Source organism: Lipotes vexillifer, unplaced genomic scaffold (genome assembly GCF_000442215.2).
Source record: "Lipotes vexillifer unplaced genomic scaffold, Lipotes_vexillifer_v1.1 scaffold1093, whole genome shotgun sequence".
NCBI classification, from domain to species: Eukaryota; Metazoa; Chordata; class Mammalia; order Artiodactyla; family Lipotidae; genus Lipotes; species Lipotes vexillifer.
Genome location: NW_006774793.1, coordinates 502,397 through 514,490, shown reverse-complemented (window position 1 = coordinate 514,490; position 12,094 = coordinate 502,397). Strand labels below are relative to the sequence as shown.

Sequence of the window (12,094 nt, the reverse complement as noted above, 5' to 3'; positions counted from 1 at the left end):
TGGGAAGATCCCACATGCCGTGGAGCAACTAAGCCCGTGAGCCACAACTACTGAGCCTGCGCTCTAGAGCCCACAAGCCACAACTACTGAGCCCGCATGCCACAACTACTGAAGCCCACGCGCCTAAAGCCCGTGCTCCACAACAAAGACAAGCCACTGCAATGAGAAGCCTGCACACCGCAACAAAGACCCAATGCAGCCAAAAAATAAATAAATAAAATTTTTAAAATATATATTTATATCTTGATCTAATTATTTCACTTGTAGGAATTTCCTAAGCATCCAAACTATTGAAAAAGCTAAATGCAAGAAAACATTAATTAGAGCATTATTTAAAACAACAGTCATGGAATATTTTTTGGAAGCTTAAATGAATATAGCAAACCTGATATATAATGATATTTAAATATATAACTTGAATATAATGAACTGTATGCAGCCATTAGAAATGGCAATAACAAAGGATTACCAATATGAAAAAATATTTGAATATTACAAAGAATTAAAAATGAGAAAAAATTTGTTTATACAGTCCCAAAAATTTTAAATATACATAGTGCCATATAAATTATCAAAATACATATAGTAGACTAGAGAAAATGCTGCAATACATATGATCAAAAAGAGTAATATTCCTAGTGTTCAACAATCTCTTAAAATTTGACAAGAAAAGACAAATGGCAATTAAATATGGCCAAAAAAATATGAATAAGCAAGCCACAGGAAAAGAAATGCAAATAGCAAATAAGTATGAATAAAAAGATGCTCAACTTCAGTAGTAGGTGAAAAAACACAAGCAAACAAATACCTTTCATCTCTCTTCAGATTGGCAAAGGTGTAAGGAACTGAGCACTGTATAGACTGCTACTGGAAGTAGGTCTTATTAAGAGCTTTTTGCTAAATAATCAGGCAGTACCTATTAAAAATTTAAATGCTCATACCTGTAACCCAAGAATCCCTCTTCTAGGACTGTATTTCATAGAAATAAAGCAATCAGGAATTAAGGATATATCGATATGTTTATTGAAACATGTTAGCAAAACAAGGTAATGGAAATAAACTGAATGTTTATCAAAAGAAAAATAGGTAAATAAATTTTAGTACAGCAACAGTATGGAATATTATATAGCCATTAATAAGAATGAGTTGGATCTATGTATAATGACTTAAACAGTGGTTCTCAATGTGGCTGCACTTCAGAACCACCCTGGGGGGGGGGTTCTAAATTTTGCTGCTCAGGCCTCACCTCAGAAGATTAATTCAGAATCTCTGGAGGTTGGACCCATTAGTACTTTTAAAGCTCCTTGGTGATTCCAGCATACAGCCAGGATGGCAAACTATTAACTTCAAAAAATGTCAACAATATATTGTTAAGTGAAAAGAGCGTGCTATAAATATATTGTGAACCAAGAGAGAAGGGAAGGGAGGGAGGGAGGAAGGGAGGGAAGAAAGAAAGAAGGAATAAACAAAGGAGCAAAGGAAGGAAGGAATCAAAAGAGATTTTAAATATATATACACATATATATGAATATGAACTTACATACATATTCAAACATATATATATTCATGAATTCTGTTTGTATGTATTTATCCCTAAAAAGAAAGATGATATGTGCTAAAGAATACACACATATTTTAACACTGGTTACCTGTGGAAGTATACAATTGAAAGGAACACTAGTAGCATTTTATTAATTTTTATATTATACTCTGTAATTGTTCAAATTTGTATATAAGCATGGGCTACTTTGTTTAAAAACAAAGTATTAAAAGCATGCATGGGGGGAAAATACAGAAAGGAAATGAAAATGCTGACTTCATGGGATTATGAGTACATTTTTCCTTCTCCACATCTAAGAGCTTATGATATGGTTTTATTTCTTTTTTTTTAATTTTTAAAAAATATTTTTAATTTTATTATTATTTATTTGTTTGGCCAGGTCTTAATTGTGGCAGGCAGGCTCTTTAGTTGTGGTATGCAGACTCTTACTTGCAGCATGCATGTGGGATCTAGTTCCCTGACCAGGGATCAAACCCGGGCCCCCTGCATTGAGAGTTTGGAGTCTTAACCACTGCACTACCAGGGAAGTCCCTAATATGGTTGTATTTCTTATAAAGCAATATTCTTAAGATGGGGAGGACTTTTCTCATAAACTCCTGGTGAGCAATGCATTAGTAGCAGAGAACCAAGAGCTGTTTTGCTTTCAGCTAAGAAGGAGAGGGTAGAGGCTCTTCATAAGAGCACATACGGTGGTGATTTCAAATAACTATGACCTTTGGCCGTCACCCTCTAAGCCTCAGTTTTCTGAACTGTAAAATAGGAGCTAGATGCATCTTTTCTCTGTGACTAGTTGTAGCAGATGTGTAGGTCTCCTGTCAAAAAGATCAATAGAGAAACCAAGGAATGGGAAGAATCTCTGGCTTTGAAGAGCATCATTAAAAATTGAAGCTCAGGGCTTCCCTGGTGGCGCAGTGGTTGAGAGTCCACCTGCCTATGCAGGGGACGCGGGTTCGTGCCCCGGTCTGGGAAGATCCCACATGCCGTGGAGCGGCTGCACCCGTGAGCCATGGCCGCTGAGCCTGCGCATCCGGAGCCCTGTGCTCCGCAACGGGAGAGGCCACAACAGTGAGAAGCCTGCGTACCGAAAAAAAAAAAAAAAAATTGAAGCTCAGGCCTTAGCAGGACTGGGTGGGGTAACACCAGCCTTTCCAGGCAGGGTGGGCTGGGAACTACCCTCAGCCTTGGCTCTGAATTAATTCCCCCCACCTAGGCAGTAGCACAGGAACCCTCCACCCGGTTCCAGCTTTTCTCAGGAGGCTGTCAGCCCTGCCCACCCACCACATCCCCTGTGCTGTTGGCCGCCCAGCTTCCAGGTGTCTGCTCCTCTGGTGAGACGGGGCCAGTAGATGCTCTCCTCAACTCCTTGCCTGGGTGGGCAAGTCAGGCTCTAGGGCCGGCAGAAATCCTCATTTGAGGATCCCACCGAGTTCCCCGGTCAGAGTGCTGCAGCTGAGCAGATAGGCTGCTTGGGAATACTGCTCAGGTGCTGCAGAAAGCCTTCTTGGAATCTGACATGTTATCACTTTGGGACCATTGGCTGGCTGCTCCTGACTTGGCCACTTGAAGGCTCAGACTGTCCCAGTCTCTGAACTGAAGAGAACCAAGACTATTAGCATATCTCTCACCACCATCAATGCAAGGTATTTCAATGAAGAGTATCAGGAGGACAACTACAAATCCCACACTGGCATGTGCAAGTTCTGAGGAATGGTGGAATAACCCAATGTGTCTGGGTGACCTTTGGAGACAGCTGAGACAGAGCTACAACAGGTCAGTAGTGGACACCAAACTCATAGCCCATCTTCCCCAGCCGTGTGGCTGACAGGGTCTTGGTGCTCCGGCCTGCTTTCAGGCCTGAGCCTCCGAGGTAGGAGAGCCGAATTCAGGACACTGGTCCACCAGAGACCTCCTGGCCCCACGTAGTATCAGTCGGCGAGAGCTCTCCCAGACATCTCCATCTCAACACTAAGACCCAGCTTCACTCAATGACCAGCAAGCTCCAGTGCTGGACACCCCATGCCAAACAACTAGCAATGCAGGAACACAACCCCACCCATTAGCAGAGAGGCTGCCTAAAATCATAATAAGCTCACAGACACCACAAAACACACAACTGGATGCAGTCCTGTCCACTAGAAAGACAAGATCCAACCTCATCCACCAGAACACAGGCACCAGTCTCCTCCACCAGGAAGCCTACACAACCCACTAAACCAAACTTACCCACTAGGAGCAGACACCAAAAACAACGGGAACAATGAACCAGCAGCCTGCGAAAAGGAGACCCCAAACACAGTAAGTTAAGGAAAATGAGAAGACAGAGAAATACACAGCAGATGAAGGAGCAAGGTAAAAACCCACCAGACCAAACAAATGATGAGGAAATAGGCAGTCTACCTGAAAAAGAATTCAGAGTAATAATAGTAAAGATGATCCAAAATCTTGGACATAGAATGGAGAAAATACAAGAAATGATTAACAAGGACCTAGGAGAACTAAAGAACAAACAAACAATGATGAACAGCGTTGAACAATAAATGAAATTTAAAATTCTCTAGAAGGAATCAATAGCAGAATAACAGATGCAGAAGAATTGATAAGTGACCTGGAAGATAAAATAGTGGAAATAACTCCCACAGAGCAGAATAAAGAAAAAAGAATGAAAAGAATTGACGACAGTCTCAGAGACCTCTGGGACAACATTAAACACACCAACATTCGAATTATAGGGGTCCCAGAAGAAGAAGAGAAAAAGAAAGGTTCTGAGACAATATTTGCAGAGATTATAGTTGAAAACTTCCCTAATATGGGAAAGGAAATAATCAAGTCAAGGAAGCGCAGAGAGTCCCATACAGGATAAATCCAAGGAGAAACACACCAAGACACATATTAATCAAACTATCAAAAATTGACTACAGAGAAAAATATTAAAAGCAGCAAGGGAAAAACAACAAATAACATACAAGGGAATCCCCATAAGGTTAACAGCTGATCTTTCAACAGAAACTCTGCAAGCCAAAAGTGTGTGGCAGGACATATTTAAAGTGATGAAAGGGAAAAACGTACAACCAAGATTACTCTATCCAGCAAGGACCTCATTCAGATTCGACAGAGAAGTTAAAATCTTTACAGACAAGCAAAAGCTAAGAGAATTCACCACCACCAAACCAGCTTTACAGCAAATGCTAAAGGAACTTCTCTAGGCAGGAAACACAAAAGAAGGAAAAGACCTACAATAACAAACCCCAAACAATTAAGAAAATGGTAATAGGAACATACATATCAATAACTATCTTAAATGTAAATGGATTAAATACTCCAACCAAAACATACACTGGCTGAATGGATACAGAAACAAGACCCATATATATTTTGTCTACAAGAGACCCACTTCAGACCTAGGGACACATACAGACTGAAAGTGAGGGGATGGAAAAAGGTATTCCATGCAAATGGAAATCAAAAGAAAGCTGGAGTAGCAATTCTCATATCAGACAAAATAGACTTTAAAATAAAGACTATAAGAGACAAAGAAGGACACTACATAATGATCAAGGGATCAAACCAAGAAGAAGAGATAACAATTGTAAATCTTTATGCACCCAACATAGGAGCACCTCAATACATAAGGCAAATGCTAACAGCCATAAAAGGGGAAATCAACAGTAACACAATCATAGTAGGGGACTTCAACACCCCACTTTCACCAAAGGACAGACTATCCAAAATGAAAACAAATAAGGAAACACAAGCTTTAAATGACAGATTAAACAAGATGGACTTAATTGATATTTATAGGACATTCCATCCAAAAACAACAGAATACACTTTCTTCTCAAGTGCTCATGGAACATTCTCCAGGATAGATCATATCTTGGGTCACAAATCAAGCCTTGGTAAATTTAAGAAAATTGAAATCATATCAGGTATCTTTTCTGAACACAACTCTGTAAGACTAGATATCAATTATAGAAAAAAAACTGTAAAAAATACAAACTTATGGAGGCTAAACAATACACTACTAAATAACCAAGAGATCACTGAAGAAATCAAAGAGAAAGTCAAAAAATACCTAGAAACGACAATGAAAACACGACGACCCAAAACCTATGGGATGCAGCAAAAGCAGTTCCAAGAGGGAAGTTTATAGCAATACAAGCCTACCTCAAGAAACAAGAAAAATCTCAAACAATCTAACATTACACCTAAAGCAATTAGAGAAGAAGAACATAAAAAACCCAAAGTTAGCAGAAGGAAAGAAATCATAAAGATCAGATCAGAAATAAATGAAAAAGAAATGAAGGAAACGATAGCAAAGATCAGTAAAACTAAAAGCTTGTTCTTTGAAAAGATAAACAAAATTGATAAACCATTAGCCAGACTCATCAAAAAAAAAAGGAAGAAGACTCAAATCAATAGAAATGAAAAGAAGTAACAACTGACACGACAGAAATACAAAATATCATGAGAGATTACTACCAGCAGCTATATGCCAATAAAATGGACAACCTGGAAGAAATGGACAAATTCCTAGAAAAGCACAACCTTCCAAGATTGAACCAGGAAGAAATAGAAAATATGAACAGACCAATCACAAGCACTGAAATTGAAACTGTGATTAAAAGTCTTCCAACAAACAAAAGCCCAGGACCAGATGACTTCACAGACGAATTCTATCAAACATTTTGAGAAGAGCTAACACCTATCCTTCTCAAACTCTTCCAAAATATAGCAGAGGAAGGAACACTCCCAAACTCATTCTACGAGGCCAACATCACCCTGATACCAAAACCAGACAAAGATGTCACACACAAAAAAAACTACAGGCCAATATCACTGATAAACATAGATGCAAAAATCCTCAACAAAATCCTAGCAAACAGAATCCAACAGCACATTAAAAGGATCGTACATCATGGCCAAGTGGGGTTTATCCCAGGAATGCAAGGATTCTTCAATATACACAAATCAATCAATGTGGTAAATCATATTAACAAATTGAAGGAGAAAAAACATATGAACATCTCAATAGATGCAGAAAAAGCTTTTGACAAAATCCAACACCATTTTTGATAAAAACCCTGCGGAAAGTAGGCGTAGAGGGAACTTACCTCAACATAATAAAGGCCATATATGACAAACTCACAGCCAACATCGTTTTCAATGGTGAAAAACTAAACCATTTCCACTAAGATCAGGAACAGGACAAGGTTGCCCACTCTCACCACTATTATTCAAATTAGTTTTGGAAGTTTTAGCCACAGAAATCAGAGAAGAGAAAGAAATAAAAGGAATCCAAACTGGAAAAGAAGAAGTAAAACTGTCACTGTTTGCAGATGACATGATACTATACATAGAGAATCCTAAGGATGCTCCCAGAAAACTACTAGAGCTAATCAATGAATTTGGTAAAGTAGTAGGATACAAAATTAATGCACAGAAATCTCTTGCATTCCTATACACTAATGATGAAGATGAAAAATCTGAAAGAGAAATTAAGGAAACACTCCCATTTACCATTGCAATCCCACTACTGGCATATACCCTGAGAAAACCATAATGCAAAAAGAGTCATGTACCACAATGTTCATTGTAGTACTATTTACAATAGCCAGGATGTGGAAGCAGCCTAAGTGTCCATCAACAGATGAATGGATAAAGAAGATGTGGCACATATATACAGTGGAATATTACTCAGCCATAAAAAGAAATGAAATTGAGTTATTTGTAGTGAGGTGGATGGACCTAGAGTCGGTCATACAGAATGAAGTAAGTCAGGAGAAAAACAAATACTATATGCTAACACATATATATATGGAATCTTTAAAAAATAAATGGTTCTGAAGAACCTAGAGGCAGGACAGGAATAAAGACACAGACATGGAGAGTGGACTTGAGGACATGCAGAGAGGGAGGGGTGGGCTGGGACAAGGTGAGATAGTGGCATGTACATATATACAAATGTAGAATGGATGGCTGGTGGGAAGCAGCTGCATAGCGCAGGGAGATCAGCTCTATGCTTTGTGAACACCTAGAGGGGTGGGATAAGGAGGGTGAGAGGGAGATGCAAGAGGGAGGGGATATGGGGATACGTCTATACGTATGGCTGATTCACTTTCTTATACAGCAGAAGCTAATGCATCATTGTAGACAATTATACTACAATAAAGATGGTGAAAAAAAATTGAAGCTCATATATTTGACTTAAGAAAAATCTAATGGAAAGCACTGAGTCTTGGGATTGGCTGAAATTCACAAAGCCACAGTAATCCCCTTGATGTCCTTAGGCTGTTCCCAGGGGCAGCAGAAGGTAGTTATTGCATCTTTAGCACCAGAGAAATCTAGACAGTATTAGTAAAAAGTGGTTTTGCTCTGGTTTTAAAAAGAGATGGGCTGAGACTTTGACTCTGAGATTAGGTGACTTTGGAAAAATGACTTAGCCTCTCTGGGCTTCAGTTTCCTCATGTGTACAAATGGAAATACTAAACCTACTTCATGAACTGTTATAAAAGTGTTTAACATATTGCCTGGCACTTGTCACACACAGAGAGTCTGTTCTATTTATTATAACTAAGAGCTCTCTGCAAAACACCATCCCAAAAGACCCCAAGAGGGAAAATGTATCTCATGTTCTAGGCAGCCTAAAACCAGGACAACGAAAAAGCAGATGAAAGAAAGTGAGGAGTCACTAATCAAACAATATTTAGTGAATGCCCCAGCAGGATCTGTGCCCAAGGAACATTCTTCCCGCAGACTTCACAGGACTCCCTCTTTTTCATTTTTAAGGTCTGATCTCAAATATGATCCCTCTCATGGAGTCCCTGCAGACGATTATAACCAGAAGAACACTGCCCACTTACACAATATCCTAGTCCATCTTCTTTGTAGCACTTATAAACACTTGAAATTATCTGAATTATTTGCATCCATGTTTATTGTCTGCCTCTCCAAATATAAACCCTTCGAGGGTAAGAACTAGATCTGCTTTGTTTACAACTACATCCCCAAAACTTGTGTTCAGCAGCGAATGAGATCCCAACACCCAGGTGGTAATAAGTTCAGCAGTGACTAAGACTTCCATGCTCCAGAACTACAGAAGCCCCTGAAGAAATTCTAGGCAGGGGCTCTGCCCTAAAGAATCCATAAAAAGAAAAACATATATAGTCAAAGCTAACCACAAGTATATACTGCCAGTTGGAAGTAAATTTAACACTCTCCCGGTTTTTTAAGATTTCATTCTTCTGAAAAGATGCATAGCACCTCCTTAACCTTCCCATTACATCTTTCTCTACTTCTCTTCAGCCTTTCCATTCTTTGCCCACCATCATGCTGATCTGTTTTGTTGTATATTTTTTCTTCTCTCTTTTCTATCTTCTGAAGGTAAGAAAAAAAATCTGGAGGGCTTAGGAAGCATAATCAAAAATTTGGAGAAGTGAGGCACATTGGAATGGCCAATAAACCTGGAGGGAAGAAATGTACACACAAAGAATTGTTATTCTTAGTTATTAGTGACACCTGAGCAGTGCTATCTTGCTGTAAACACACTAAATTTCACTCATTCCTTGAGTCATCCAGTGAACTCACAGATGGACTGATCCATGAATAATTTGGCAGATTGGGACTTTCAAATGTAGAAAAAAAGAATCAGGGCTTACAAACTAAGGATGTTAAATAGAAAATACTGAATTCAAATCATTGAGGTCAAGTAAAAATTAGTGTTAAAATGTCTCTTTTATTGACTTAGTAGAGCTTTTTAAAAAAATTCTTTGGAAAAAAAATAGCTTCATTTTTTTTTTTTTTTTTTTTTTCCTTGCGTTATGCGGGCCTCTCACTGTTGTGGCCTCTCCCATTTGCGGAGCACAGGCTCCGGACGCGCAGGCTCAGCGGCCATGGCTCACGGGCCCAGCCGCTCCGCGGCATGTGGGATCTTCCCGAAACGGGGCACGAACCCGCGTCTCCTGCATCGGCAGGCGGACTCTCAAGCACTGCGCCACCAGGGAAGCCCAGCTTCATTTTTAAAGTCACAATTGAATGTATCAAAATTTAAGCCTTGAATTAAACTTTTATTTGTACTTCAGAGATTTAATCTTTTAATCTACTAAAGACTAGTTTCTTTATGATTTTATTTTATATTTTTAATTGAAGTAGAGTTGATTTACCATGTGGCAATCTCTGCTTACAGCAAAGTGACTCAGTTATACACACAGAGACATTCTTTTTTTTAATATTATTTTCCATTATGGTTTATCCCAGGAGATTAGATATAGTTCCCTGTGCTATACAGTAGGACCTTGTTGTTTACCCATTCTAAATGTAATAGTTTGCATCTACCAACGCCATACTCCCAGTCAATCCCTCTCCCTCCCTGCCTCCCCCTTGGCAACCACAAGTAAAGAGTAGTTTCTTAATAAATGGAGGGTTGAGAAATTAATCATAGAGATAATATGGGAATAGGATGCCCACATTCTACTATGAACACTGAAGAAAATTAGAAAAAGAAGAATGCCTACTCTCTCTGATATAATAACAAGTTCTTCTTTTAAAAGTACTTGTAGTTTTTTAGCAAGGAGCTCAATGGTGGAAATAAATGTTTTAAAGCATCCCTTCTGCCTAGGCCCTTCATCAAAACTCCCTCACCCCAGGAAGTCATGATGGTTGTACTTCTTTCTTACACCAACAATAATTTGTCATAGAGTCTTTCCTAGAAAAACAAAGGTTTGATGGGATATTAGAAAGCGAAGTTGTTGAAACCCACAAAGAACCCAGCAAGACTTAGTGTTAAAAAGAACAAGAAAAACTACCAGGTACAGACATGCCTAGCAGATGCTGGCTCACCCTCCTCCCAGCTACCGTCATTACCACCACTTCACAGAGAGCTTGAGACTTGAAGAACTGAGAACCTCCAAGTACATATACATTAGCAGCACACAAATGCTGACCTTCAAGGCCCCCATGACGCCTTCCTTTCTCTACTCTCCAAGCCTCCATCTCATTCGCTTGCCTCTCTAGGTCTCTAATATCTTCCAACCATAATTCATTGAACCAAGGCTTTTGGTCTTTAACTTCTCTCGGTTCACCCTATATCTTTGACATCACACCCATTTTGGTGTCATATATTTATATACATGTTCTCATTAGGAAAGCCACATAGTGGAAAATGGAGTGGGAAAAATACCCATAATCCCACAACTAATTTAATTGCTGTTATCATATTACTGTTGTCTTTAATTTGTTCTAATTGTATTACAAACATGTAATTCTACATTCTGTTTTTCTCTCAGTATTATAAGTATATGGTTGAATGACATTTCATTGCATACATTCCACCTCTGTGGCCATTCAAGATGTTTCTAGTTTCTCACTGTTAAAAATAATAGTACAATTTATTCTCAACGTAACCATGAGAAATCCTATTAAAATCTAGGTCAGCCATTATGGTGAGTCTTTGCGGATCCAGGGATCATCCAACGCATATCTGGGCCATCCTCCGTCCCCTGTTCCCGCCGTTAGCACTACGGCCGCCCGAAGCCCGATTGCTCTTCCCTGGCCGTGTCTGACGTAGGCCGGTTGCCGAGGGCCGGGGAGCCGCCGGCGGGGAGTCCGGGCTGCGCTGTCGACCCAGACATGCCGGGCTTCGGAGTCCTCGGAATGGGGACTACGGGAGCGGCTGCTGCGTTTGTCGGCTTCGTGGAGTCTAGTGGGTGGGGTGGGGTGGGGTGGGGTGGGGTAGCGTGAGGAGAGACACATCGCACTTGAACGCTTAATTTGGGGTAGGCGGTTCGCCGGTGAAGGCAGCCCAGGAGGAGAAGAGGGTGTCGGCAGCGCCCGGGCGTGTTGCGACGACTGAAACCGTTCCCACGTAACGACACGGTAACTATCCGGACAAGGAAGTTCATGACCAACCGACTACTTCAGCGGAAACAAATGGTCATCGATGTCCTTCATCCTGGGAAGGCAACAGTACCTAAGACAGAAATTCGGGAAAAACTAAACAAAATGTACAAGACCACACCAGATGTCATCTTTGTGTTCAGATTCCGAACCCATTTTGGTGGTGGCAAGACAACTGGCTTTGGCATGATTTACGATACCTTGGATTACGCAAAGAAGAATGAGCCCAAACACAGGCTTGCAAGACATGGCCTGTACGAGAAGAAAAAGACCTCGAGAAAACAGCGAAAGGAACGCAAGAACAGAATGAAGAAAGTCAGGGGGACTGCAAAGGCCAATGTTGGTGCTGGCAAAAAGAAGTGAGCTGGAGATTGGACAACAGAAGGAGTAAAGACTCTGCAGTGACTGTGTCTGTGGTGATTGTGCAGATTTTTCATGAGAGAGTTAATAAACTAAGACTTTTTACATAAAAAAAAAAAAAAAATCTAGGTCAGATCATGTCATTCCACCAAAGATTTCCAATGGCTCCCCATCTCACATCTTGTAAAAGTGGTCTTTACAGTATCCTACAAGGCCCTAAATGATACAGCTCTCCATTACAGCTCTAACCTTATCTCCTACCACCCTCCCCTTCATTCACTC

At 40.1% G+C, this 12,094-nt stretch overlaps 1 pseudogene; it reads left to right on the top strand.

The window, feature by feature from the left end:
* Window positions 1–7,838: 7,838 nt before the first annotated feature.
* LOC103070079 (40S ribosomal protein S24 pseudogene) lies at window positions 7,839–11,815 on the top strand (annotated as a pseudogene).
* The last annotated feature ends 279 nt before the right edge of the window (window positions 11,816–12,094 follow it).